Below are 11,585 nucleotides of genomic sequence, written 5' to 3' on the forward strand. Positions count from 1 at the left end.
AAATTTTAGCTTGCAAAATAATTAACTAGGACATTTGCTAAATGTGCAGATGCCTAAGTCCCATTTCTAGAAATTTTGATTTAATAAGTCTGGGATGTGATTCCAGGAATATGCATTTTTAACTAGCACCACATTTGATTCTGATGCTTTTTGTCCTTGGCCACGCTTTTAGAAATATCTTCAAAATTTTCCTTTTGGTCTAAATTGACATTAACATGTTCATTCATTGAAATAGGGTGCTGTGTCTTCTTAGCACAGTGTTGGACACATGATTAATACTGAATGAATGACTGAACAAAAGAAAGAATGAAGGGTAGAAGCAGTGCTCAGCTAATAATTCAGCTGTATTTCTTCATTTTAATCCCAAAGCCAATATCATCAGCTTTTTAGTGCTTTGTCGTAATTGAATTATATTATGTCTTTGATGTTCCCCACTGGGGGGAAAAAAGAGATGTATTTTGTGTGACCTTTTCTTAATGAACATATGTTGTCTCTTAGTGAACATTGCTTTCCTTTCTAAGTGCTCACAAATCATGTGTTTAATTCTGCTGTCTAGAATTTCATTGAGAATTGAAAGGTGTGTCATATTTAAACCTGGAAATCTCCCTTTATGAGTTGTTGCTTTACTTTTAAGAAATTAGGGCACAGGTGTAGTGCTTTACTTATTTACTATGCTTTAGACCATGTTAGTTCTCTTTCATGTCTTAATATGTTTGCAGATAAATAAGAACTCAAGTACTGGACACTTTGACAAAAAAAAATTTCTTACTTTTTCCTAGAATTTATACTTATAAAAACTTTCAAAGTCTACAGAAAGACTCAAAGAATATTACAATGTTCTTAATCTAGGGCAATTGTTGGCATTTTGCTGTATTTGTTTTTTTATATCTAGCAAGATACATAGCTAGCTAGATTTTCCCTTCCCCTGCCTCCTGAACCAGTCATTTAGTCCCCTTTAGTTGAGAACAATTTCTCTGCACTGCTTTCTGCTTTTCAGGATGGATGCCTGAATTCTCTGATTATACTTGGTTTTGTCTGTCTGTTTAGTTTAGTTTTGGCTTTTGAACCATGTGAAGTTTTACATGTTCAAAAAATAAAGAGGATTAAAAATAGTAAATTTTAAAATTTGCTCCTAAAGGGGAACTGGGCTGGTATATCACAGTGTTCATCACCAATTTTAGGGAAACCAGAGAAGGCTGATCCAAAGTACAGAAAAGAAGGAAGGAAGCCTGGGTGGAAGAATACTAGACCACTCTGAAGGTTCCGGAAAATTCGGCAAGATCATCGGGGATTTCTCCAGATAAAAAGCAGCTATCAGATCAGTCCCCTGCTCCCAGCAAGAGGCCTGCCCCAGTAATCCCGCTGGCTCTGTTACCAGCTGGGAGCAGCCCGGACAAGGCGCCGCCCCCGTGGTGCAAGGCAGCCATGGATTTCAGATCTCAGCCGGGGGTCTGTGGGAGGTGACTCTCAGGGCTGTCAAGTCAGGGTCCAGCCCCTTTCAGGGGGTGGCCGTCTTTTGATTGATTGCAGGGGTATCAAGGACTCATCTGTAGCCCCAACTCAGGAAAGTTGTGGTGGGTCCCCACTGAGGCTCTGTCAAGACTTCATCACAGCTCGACCTCTTGCTCTGCTCTGCTCAGTCCTGCTTCCTTCCCTTCGCTGCCCCTGCGGCTGATTCTAAGTGCACCCTCTAATAAGCCGACTGCGTGCCCATCTGCCAGCACTGCTTTGAGCTCTTATTGCCCTGTGTAATCCTCACAACGCTGAGGTGGGTGCTGTTAGCATCTTCATTTTACGCATAAGGAAACTAAGGAACAGAAACTGGCTAAGTGGCTGCCCAAAGGTATTCATGCCCCTGGGAGGTAGCAAAGGCTTGCCTCAAACATAGGCATGCCGACTCCCTGCCGCCCCCTTATCTGCCACTGACTGCTCTTCGTGACACAGAGATTGCTGTTAGCATACCCAGGATCGTAGTCCTGTTATATTTTCCAGATGCTTTCCTAAGCGAAAACATAGAAAAACTTCCCGGAGATTTAGCGTAGGAGGAGACCTGCCCTGATTGTGTGAAGGCAGTTCCAACCTGAATCTATTCATCCGCAGGGCTTTGGCTCCAACCTGGAGAACTCGCCTCACCCTCTAAGCTGCATTCCCCAGCACTCAGTTCTTCTCTGGCAACGTGATACACAGGGCACTGCCATTCTGCAAAAGGAAGGAATATGTACAGCACAAATTACAAAATGGGAAATACTCTCCTCTTCCCTAAGACAAGAGCTGGTTCTTGCTTCCTGACCTATTTGAGTGCACATTCAGAGCTTGCATAACGCAGCTAAACTAGCCTATTTAGCATTTATGCATCTGCTCTGTGTTCCACAAGCTCTGTAAGATGTGACATTTAAAAATCTTCATAACGCAAGGTCACAATAGCCATGTCTATAGGGAGACTGAGGAATTATCAAGACTACGGTTGGAATTTAGGGTGGGGAAGTCCTTCCACTCCGATGGCTGGAAGAATGGCCAATTGTCCCAGTTTTCCTTGGGACTGATAGGTTTCCCGGGATGTGAGACTTCCTTTTCTGAAACTGGGAGAGTCACAGGTAAACTGCGACAATTGGTCACCCTACAGTGGACTTTATGGCCCACATTGTTGTGTTACAGAAATGCCTGCCCCTCTACTGTAACAACTTTGTATTATTTCAAGAAAAAATGCTGATTTAAAAAAAATTAATCTAGGAAATTCTCTATGGAAGCTATGGAGATAAACGAAGGAAAAACTAGAAAACACTCAGTAGCTCGTTATGCAGAGGTCAGGTCACTGTTTAACCCTTTCAACATCTTCTGTGTTTTTTTTTGGGGGGGTGTGTGTACTCATATATTTTATACATCTTACACTGTGCAGTAAGAACAATTCTGTGTGCTGATTTTCACTTAGTGTAAGCATTTTCCCATATCAGTAAGTATTTTTTGAAAGCGCCATTGCTGTTGATTGAATAATTGCCATTGAGGATGTATTATATTAAACCATCCTCTTATTGTTCAGCATTTAAACCAAGTTTTGCTGTTAAAGATAATTTTGCTGTGAACATCTTTGGGTTTCTAACGGATTCTTTTGGAGTCGTTTCTAGGACCTTACTGGATGAAAAGTCATGGGCTTAGTTAAAGCTACTGAATCCTATTTCTAAAATGCTTCTGGAAAAGGCTGTAAGTCAGCAGTGTTTAATGCTCACTCCACTGAACTCCTGCCAGCACTGAGAATTTTTTCAATCTTCACTAATATTATGGGTTTTTAAAAAATGTTATCCTAGACAAGCTTCACTTCTTTGTTTACTAAGGAAGTCCAAACCTCTTTCATATCTTTCTCATTTGAATTTTCCTGAAATTGTTTGTGCATATATTTTTCCAGATTATATTGAGTTTTAATGTCTTGCTTCTCAATTTATATGACCTCTTTACAAACGACAATAAATCTTTTTAGGTCATAATTGTTTCAAATACTTTTTTTGACTCACTGTTTGACAGATATCTTAAAAATACTGACCCTCAAAATGTTTAGATGTTTATAATCTTTAAGCAGTATTTTAAGCCCTGCAGTCATATACACACACATTTGGTGGAGGTTTATGCTTTATTTAAAAGTCTCTTGTTTTTTTTCACTTTTAGCCCATCTGTGCTGACTTAAAATTATTTGGTAATATTTGAAAAGAATATGTGTAACATATATGTAATCATAAAGAGAAATGGTAAAACAAAATTACATGAATACATGAGTCCACCACCCAACTTAAGGACTAGAACGTACCGAGTTCACATACTAGAACATACACTCCGTGTTCCTCCCCAATCTCAGAGCCCTAACTTTCCCAATACGGAATTATCATCCTGCTTTTGCCTTTGCTATTTGATTGCTTTTAAAAAACTAGTTTTATTATGTATATGTTTGTGCCTGTAAGCATATGTTTAGTTTTAATATTTTTGAGCTTTACAAAAATAGATTCTTCTTTTATCTCTTCATCTCAGTCTTGCTTTTTTTTCAGTAAGTACTATGTAGGTTTATCCATATTTTATGGGAAGATGTAGTTCATTCATTTTCAGTACTGGATAATATTGTAGTTCATTTCTCATGTATATGTGCATGTATGTATGTATTCATGGTGCATATATACAAGAATTTCTTCTAGAGAAATAACATATTACATTATATTCTTATTACATATATTATGTGGGAGTGGACTTGCTGGGTTGAAATGGATGTGCATGTTCAATTTTACAAGCCATTGCTAAATTGTTTTCCTGAGTGGCTGTACTAATTACATTCCCAACTGTAGAATCTAAGATTCCTGTTGCTTGACTTTCTTGCCAATACTTTGATATTTTCAAGTATTGAAATCTGGTAGCCATTTTTCACCCAGGAGATTTACACTCATTTTTAAGGCTTATTGGTCCAAGTTCTTAAAAGTCTGAAAAGTAGTTCTCAAAAACAAATCAAACATCTTTTTATTTGGGCTTCTCATTTCTCCTGGGGTCAGACACTTAACAAGCTGTTCATAATATGTCATGCTGGGCCTAATGTTCAGTCCTTAGAAGAAAAGGCTGTATCAGCTGGGACAAGTGAACAGCAGACAGAGTTAGGAATTAGGAAGCTTGGGCTCTAACCTGCTTCTGTCACCGAAGCTTTGCAGGGCCCACGTATGAGTCATGTCCCCGCTTCGCATCCTGTCTGCTCACTAGGCATAACAGAGCTGACCTTCCTCCCAGCCCCGCCGTGAGGATGAAATCCTGTTGTGGAGCACTTTGAAATCTTTGGATGAAAAGCACGACAGAAGTGCCAAGTATGATTGTTACCCGTGCCAGCCACACTAGAAGACAGCATAAAAATAGGAAGCAAAGAAAATTCCATTTTACAAAAGCTTCAGTGAGAAAATTGGCTGGTCAGAATGTCATTCCCTGGTTTTGGTTCACATGCACGTTGTCTTTTATAAAATTAAAAGAAAAAAATAATTGTACACATTTTTGTCTTTGCCAGGAAGAAGCCCTTTGATCATCACCATCCCTGTGTTGCCAGGTGAGTCACTGATGCAGAAGGAAGATCAACACATGAGGAGACCCTGTGGAATCAGTTCTTTGTAGTTGCTCCCCAATTTCTGTTTTTCATTGCAAGAAATCGAAGCCATAAAGTCTGAGGGAATGTTACAGGTTGAGGATTAGGGTGTCTAAACCTTGACATCGTCACAACATAGGATCTGAGACACCTTCAGCTGAAACAGAGACTGTGCTTTCAAAACTGGCCCAGCACCAAACCTCTACTCCAATGCTCTCAGATCCTCCATCCTGCCCTTAACAGGAGAACATGAGAGTTGCAGATTTAAAAACCTAACAGGGAATATTTGCAACAACCTTTGTCATATTAGGAATCCCAAAATAAGGTGAGTCATGCCCGTTAGTGTGCGCCTCCATCCTAAAAATGACTTAGCTGTAGTTTTAATAGCTTATATCCATCTTGGCATAATGCTGTTAGTGAGTTGTGATGAGCTGTAATCACCTCTCCTTATAAATTGGATAGACTGTGGAAACAGTTCCAAACCACAGAAAAGACATTTCAAACTCTGAGCTTGCTGCCTGATATGACACTCAGAGAATTTAGAATAGGAGCTCTGGAAGCTGTTGCCATGTCTTTACTGCCTGTCTTTTATACTGCAGTTTGAAAAAGTCAAAACTCGACAGGGTGGTTTGGTTGCTGCACCCCACTGAGAAGCTGAGGAAGTAAAAGGTAAGGGGGTGTAGCCATGGGCTTGTAAGGGGATGTGAGTGACACAAGTCCACCCACAGCAACTGTTCCATGAAGGTATGAATCATATTGTACCCGACTTGTTGTAATTTATACCCAGGAAGGGAAAGCTACTGAGCACTATTGAAATGTTTTGCTCAGAAGTTTCTCAGAGGGAGGGTCCTCATAGTGTTTTATGGAATAATTTGCATTCTAATTGGCATAATTAGATTATTGCTGTAGAATTCCCATGGTATGACTCCAATAGAAATACTTTCCATTAAGAAACAAATACTCTTTTGAGGGGAAAAATGTCCATCCACTGTAGTATCAAGTCACATGACAATCTATTTATTCCTCTTCATAACCCCATGAGAAGGATCATCCTCACTGGATTTTCAACTGTTTAACTGAAGAAATTAGTTGAAAAGTGGAAATACAACCAGGTGATAGTTTCTTCATCTGTCCACACCTAATAATGGTTTGACTGATTCTTCTATTTAAATTGACATATTATTTACACCTCTGTGAATCACACTGTTCCTATGGTCTTTCTTTCCTTTACATTTTTTTTTATGTGTGTGTGATTAGAACTGTCTGTAGTCAGGCTAAAATTCAGATCCCATCTTTCTAATTCTTATTTGTGTGATATGAATTTCTCACAATGGCAGGATAGTGGATTATGATGCAGTCTTTAAATTTCACACCAATTAAGACAGTGGAGAGCCATAGGGAAATGATGGCATGTGAAGTTGAAAAGAGTATGAAATTGTATCTGCACCATACTTTCCAAGTGCTTAAATTGTGCATATAGAAGCATGGGCTGAAAAGGAAACATGGAAAAAAGAAACAGATGGTTGGTTGAAATGAAGGGATTATGAGAGTTCCCTCTCCACCTTTTCATTATTTTGTTTTCCGTTAACACTCTTATGACATTGCTTGTGTAATAAACATGATTGTAAAATTATTCAGCTGGGTGATTAACAGTAGCTGAGATATGAAATCTACTTAAGTGTCCATCAACAGATGAATGGATAAAGAACATGTGGTATATATATATGATGGAATATTATTCAGCCATAAAAAAGAATGAAACCTGTCATTTGCAGTAACATGAATGAGTCTGGAGGACATTATGTTAAGTGAAATAAACCAAGCACAGAAAGACAAGTACCACATTATCTCACTCATGTGTGGAATCCAAAAAGTTGATCTCATGGAAATAGAGTAGACTAGGGTTACCAGAGGCTGGGAAGGGTAGTTGGGGAATGGGGAGAAGTTGGTGAAAGGGTACAAAGTTACAATTAGGCAGGAAGACATTAGGTGGGAGTGAGATAGCAGTTGTAGTGTGGGTGTGGTGGCTCACACCTGTACTCCTCGAACCTCAGGTGGCTGAGGTGGGCAGATGGCATGAACCCAGGAGTTTGAGACCAGCCTGGGCAACATAGCAAAACCCTATCTCTATGAAAATTTTAAAAATTAGCAAAGCATGGTGGCACGTGCTACTCAGGTGGCTGGGGGGGAGGATCACCTGAGCCTGAGAAGGTCCAGGCTGCAGTGAGTCATGATCGCACCACTGCACTCCAGCCTGGGTGACAGACTTAAGTGTTTTTGAAACTCCATCTCAAAAAAATAAAAAATAAGAGAAGTTACGTTAGATAAATTCTAGTGTTCCATCGCACAGTAGGGTGACCATAGTTAATAATAATTTATTGTGTATTTCAAAACAGCTAGAAGAGAGGAATTTGAATGTTCTCAACACAAAAAAAGGTAAATGTTTGAGATGATGAATATGTTAAATACTCTTATATGATCATTAAACATCATATACAGGTATGGAAATATCAAATGTACACCATAGAGATGTACAATTATTATGTATCAATTAAAAATAAAAGAATAAAATTATATTTCAAAAAAGTATTTGGTTACAAGAGAACATCTTTCATAAAATGAATAAAATGTGAGTTACAGATCCTTTCCCATGCAGGGCACCTGTGAGAGCCTGGGTTGCTAATAGAGTTCCAGGTGGGGAGAGGAAGCTGGGTTACAATCAGGAAACATTTCTATGTCAGCATTTCTGGTAAATTGCTTAAAGGGATCTCAGAAGAAAAGGAACTAATTCTCTAGCACTCCTGTAATTTGTCATGATATAATTTCTCATTCTAAGTAAATATTCGCTTTCATGCCTAATTTTGTATTTGCAATTTTGCATTCTTAAAGAGGGCTCCCATAATTGTGTAAGGCTCATGCCTCACAAAACCTGAAGGTGCCTTTGGTGAGGTGGGTCATCAGAACACCAGCTAAATGTGTCGCAGTGTGAAATCTAGCACCGGATTCCATCCCTGACTTTTCCTAAGAATCACTGTGAATGCCCTGAACAGACGACTGCTGCACCAGGTGCTCCTGTGTCATCCCACTTCCTAACTGTACTTCCGGGTCCTCCGAAGCTGTTCCCAGTGCTTCATCATAAGAAGAGGAGCTCCAAATACCAGTTCAGAAGCTCAGGTAGAAAGAGACCTTAAAGATCACGTCCAGCTACTCTTCTGATGCTTGAGTCTTCTCTTCAAGAGGCATCTGGGCCTGGGCTTGGACCCCTTGCCTCAGTCAACCCATTAGAAAGGTCTTTCCTTATTTTGAGTCAGAACCAGTCCACCACTACTGGCATTGCTCTATACTCCCAGGCTCTATAGAAAATGTCTAACCTTTCACGTGAGAATGGCAGAGGAAAGCGAAAAGAAGGAAACTTCAATTGTTCCTCGGCTTCCCAGATAGGCACACAGTTAGGGCTTTTTAATACAATGCTTGATTTAATCTTCTCATTAGTTTTCTGATGTAAGTATTATTATTTTATTCTAGGGTTCCCAGATGAAGCAAATAAAAAGAGGCTGCCCAGTGAGATCTGAATGTCAGATCCAAACAAATAATTTCTAAATAAAACATAGACTCCCAAAAGTATGAAACTAATATGTCTGTGAACAAGAGATATGGAAGTGTCATGTATTTACCTGGAAATCCTGTTGTTATGCCTATTTTAGAGCTGAGGAAACTAAAGTTCAGAGCCCAGGTCTGATCTTGAGTGAAGCTGGAATCTAATTCCAGGTCCTTGATTTTAAAGCACCATCCCATGTCCCACAGTATCATACACTGATTCAGGATCTGCCTCCTATCCACCCCCAAGAAAATGTGAACTTGTCTTTACTTCATTAACTTGTCTTTAATGAAGAGCTACCAAAGCTATAAAAACAAAAGAAAACAAATGTATTCTCAACTAAGAGAAGACAATCTCCAGGAAAGTACTGCTTCATTTATTTGACACTGTGGGCAGAATTTTGGGTGAGAAACCAGCACGATCACAGCATGGAGTGAACACTGGAGGCACGAGATGTCCTTGAGAAAAAGGCTAGAACAGAGGGTGGGACATCTCTTCAATTAAAGCAGCTGTTTTCCAGAGTCTCTGGAAAGTTCCCTCCTTTGTTGTGGCGGTCGGTGGTGGGGAAGGGGAGGCTGGGACCCTAATGCATGACTTTCCACCTGGGTGTCACTGGCACCTGATGCCCTAATCATATTTCCCTGTCACCTCTCAGTGCTGATTTACTTTCTCCTCCCATTCTACATGCTGCAGAACTAATTGCCTGCCTAATTGCCAAAACTAATTGCTGTGACATTCATTGTTCATCTGCTCCTTTCTCCTGCTGGAGCTCAGGCAGGTGGCTCCCATGAAGGCAAGGGTGGAATTATTCCTGCTTTGGGGCCAGGATGCTTCAGAGTGATGGCCCAACAATTATCTTCCTCATGGAGGCAGACCAAGGAATCACCTTCCTCATTGAGGAGGGGATCATAATTCTTGGAGGGGTTCACTTTCTTCCGGTGTGAGATTGGGTTGCTTTGACGGGTTAAATTGCCAGTTAAATTGTGCTTTTCAGGGAGTCCCTTTCTCCCATTTAAAGATTAGGATTAGATTTGTTGGTTAAGAAACTGATCCAGAGAGGTGAGACCGCTCCGTGCTGGCCACATGGCTCATTCATGGTGAAGCTGAATCTGGGGCTTAGATATCCCAATTCATAGCCCAGGATGATTTCTACTGCACCACACCACAGCTGTTGCAGTTGCACTAATTACAGCTTTGTATTTTATTATAAACTTTTATTAAACCACTATTGAGTAGTATGTCCTCATAGGTAGTGAGAATAACATTTATTGAGTTGTTATAAATATTAAACTCACTTTTTTTCATGTAATCCTTAAAAAGGGCAACGTGACACAGCTGCTATCAGTCTCCTTATTTTATATCAGGGAAAACTGAGGCAGAGGGATATTAATTACTTGCCCAGGTCTGACGCCAGATCCCATCCTCTTACCCCCACAAGGCCACGTGCAGAATCCTGCTGACAGCTTCTGGATTCCGATACACGAAAGAACTCGTGAAGACGACTTGAAGGTTGGAGCTGGAGCAACAAGAAACTCATCAACCAGATGATGCAAATTATTATGCAAACTCATATTATTGAGCCAGGAATCACGACAGGCCCTTTCTTCCAACACTGCTGAGATAAAAGCAAATGGATTGTAACACTAGCTTGGGGTGAATTCAGGGAGCTCGGAAAAAATTCCTGAGATTTTCCGGGCAGTGGAAAAGACAGTGGGTTGGAACTCAAGGACCTGAGGTTTAGCTCTGGATCTGGCACTAGGTAGCTGTGTGGCCCTGAGAGGACCTATGAGCCTCAGTTTCTTCAACTGTGAAATGAGATGAGACTCGAGCTCTGAAAGACCCCTGCCTTTCTACACATTTCAGATGGCATGTCCAAGATGGAAGCACACAACAGCAGAGGCTTGTAGTGACCTTCAGGACAGCTCTCCAGTAGCTGTAAATAAAAGTCTTATTGTCTGGTTCTTGGTCTTTCCCCCCTCTCAGTGACAGGAAGAATAATAAAAGCAATGGCACTATTGTGTGGAATAAGTGTTTTCTCATCCAAAAGAAAACATGACATGTACAATAGCAAACCATTTGGAAGCTGAAAACGTAATTAATTGTATAATTCATTGAACATGATAGGAAAAGTGAATTATGATAAAGGAGAAGGACTGAAAGTTAAAAAATGAAAATTTTAAAGTTTAGATTTTTTTTTAAAGGGAAGCATTGAAAGGTAATTAATCTATAGGGAAAAAAAAAGAACTATTTCGAACACATTTAAAAAGGCACAATTAGAAGAATACCAGAAAAATAAAAAGAAAAATTCAGTTTGATCTGAAGCAGGGAGGGGAGATGTCTTCATGAAAACAGGTTTTGAAGTACTTTTGTCACCAGCTTCCTTTCAGTTCTTCTGGTTGATTTCATGAAGCCTGCTGTGACCTTTCAACTTCCAAATGCTTGCAGAACGGAAGGGTGGTAAAGTGTGAGTGGAAAAAAAAATAATTTTCAAGGTACGGGATTGCTAATGGACCATGACAGGGTGTTAGTGATGGAGGCCTTAGGAGGAGAGGGCAGAAGATTTGGGTTTGAGGCCCTGACCTGCTCTGCCTGCTGTGTGATCCTGACAAGGTCCAGCCCCTCTCAGGGCTTCAGTGTCTTCCTAACTACATGAAGCGATGGGATCAAACACCCCTGTGGCCCTCTCTAGTCTGTATTTTTACATTTGTAACTGTAGAGCATGATTAAAAAAAAAAAAAGAAATCGAAAGTCAGTGGTCTTTAGGTTACTAGTCAGGGTAAAACTCAGAACATCTATTTTTAAAATTACGAGTATTGGGTGTGGTGAAAATATTCATATTTGGGGCCAGAGAGTTTTTCTAATTGAATCAACTCTAGAGCATTCTGAGTTGCT

At 40.1% G+C, this 11,585-nt stretch overlaps 1 long non-coding RNA gene across 1 annotated transcript; it reads left to right on the forward strand.

The window, feature by feature from the left end:
• The first annotated feature begins 5,823 nt into the window (after positions 1 to 5,823).
• On the forward strand, positions 5,824 to 10,708 carry LOC144579617 (uncharacterized). Its single transcript, XR_013527723.1, has 2 exons — positions 5,824 to 8,269; positions 10,132 to 10,708. It is a non-coding gene; the product is annotated as an uncharacterized LOC144579617 (long non-coding RNA).
• Positions 10,709 to 11,585: the final 877 nt, after the last annotated feature.

Source organism: Callithrix jacchus, chromosome 15, assembly GCF_049354715.1.
Source record: "Callithrix jacchus isolate 240 chromosome 15, calJac240_pri, whole genome shotgun sequence".
Taxonomy (NCBI): Eukaryota; Metazoa; Chordata; class Mammalia; order Primates; family Cebidae; genus Callithrix; species Callithrix jacchus.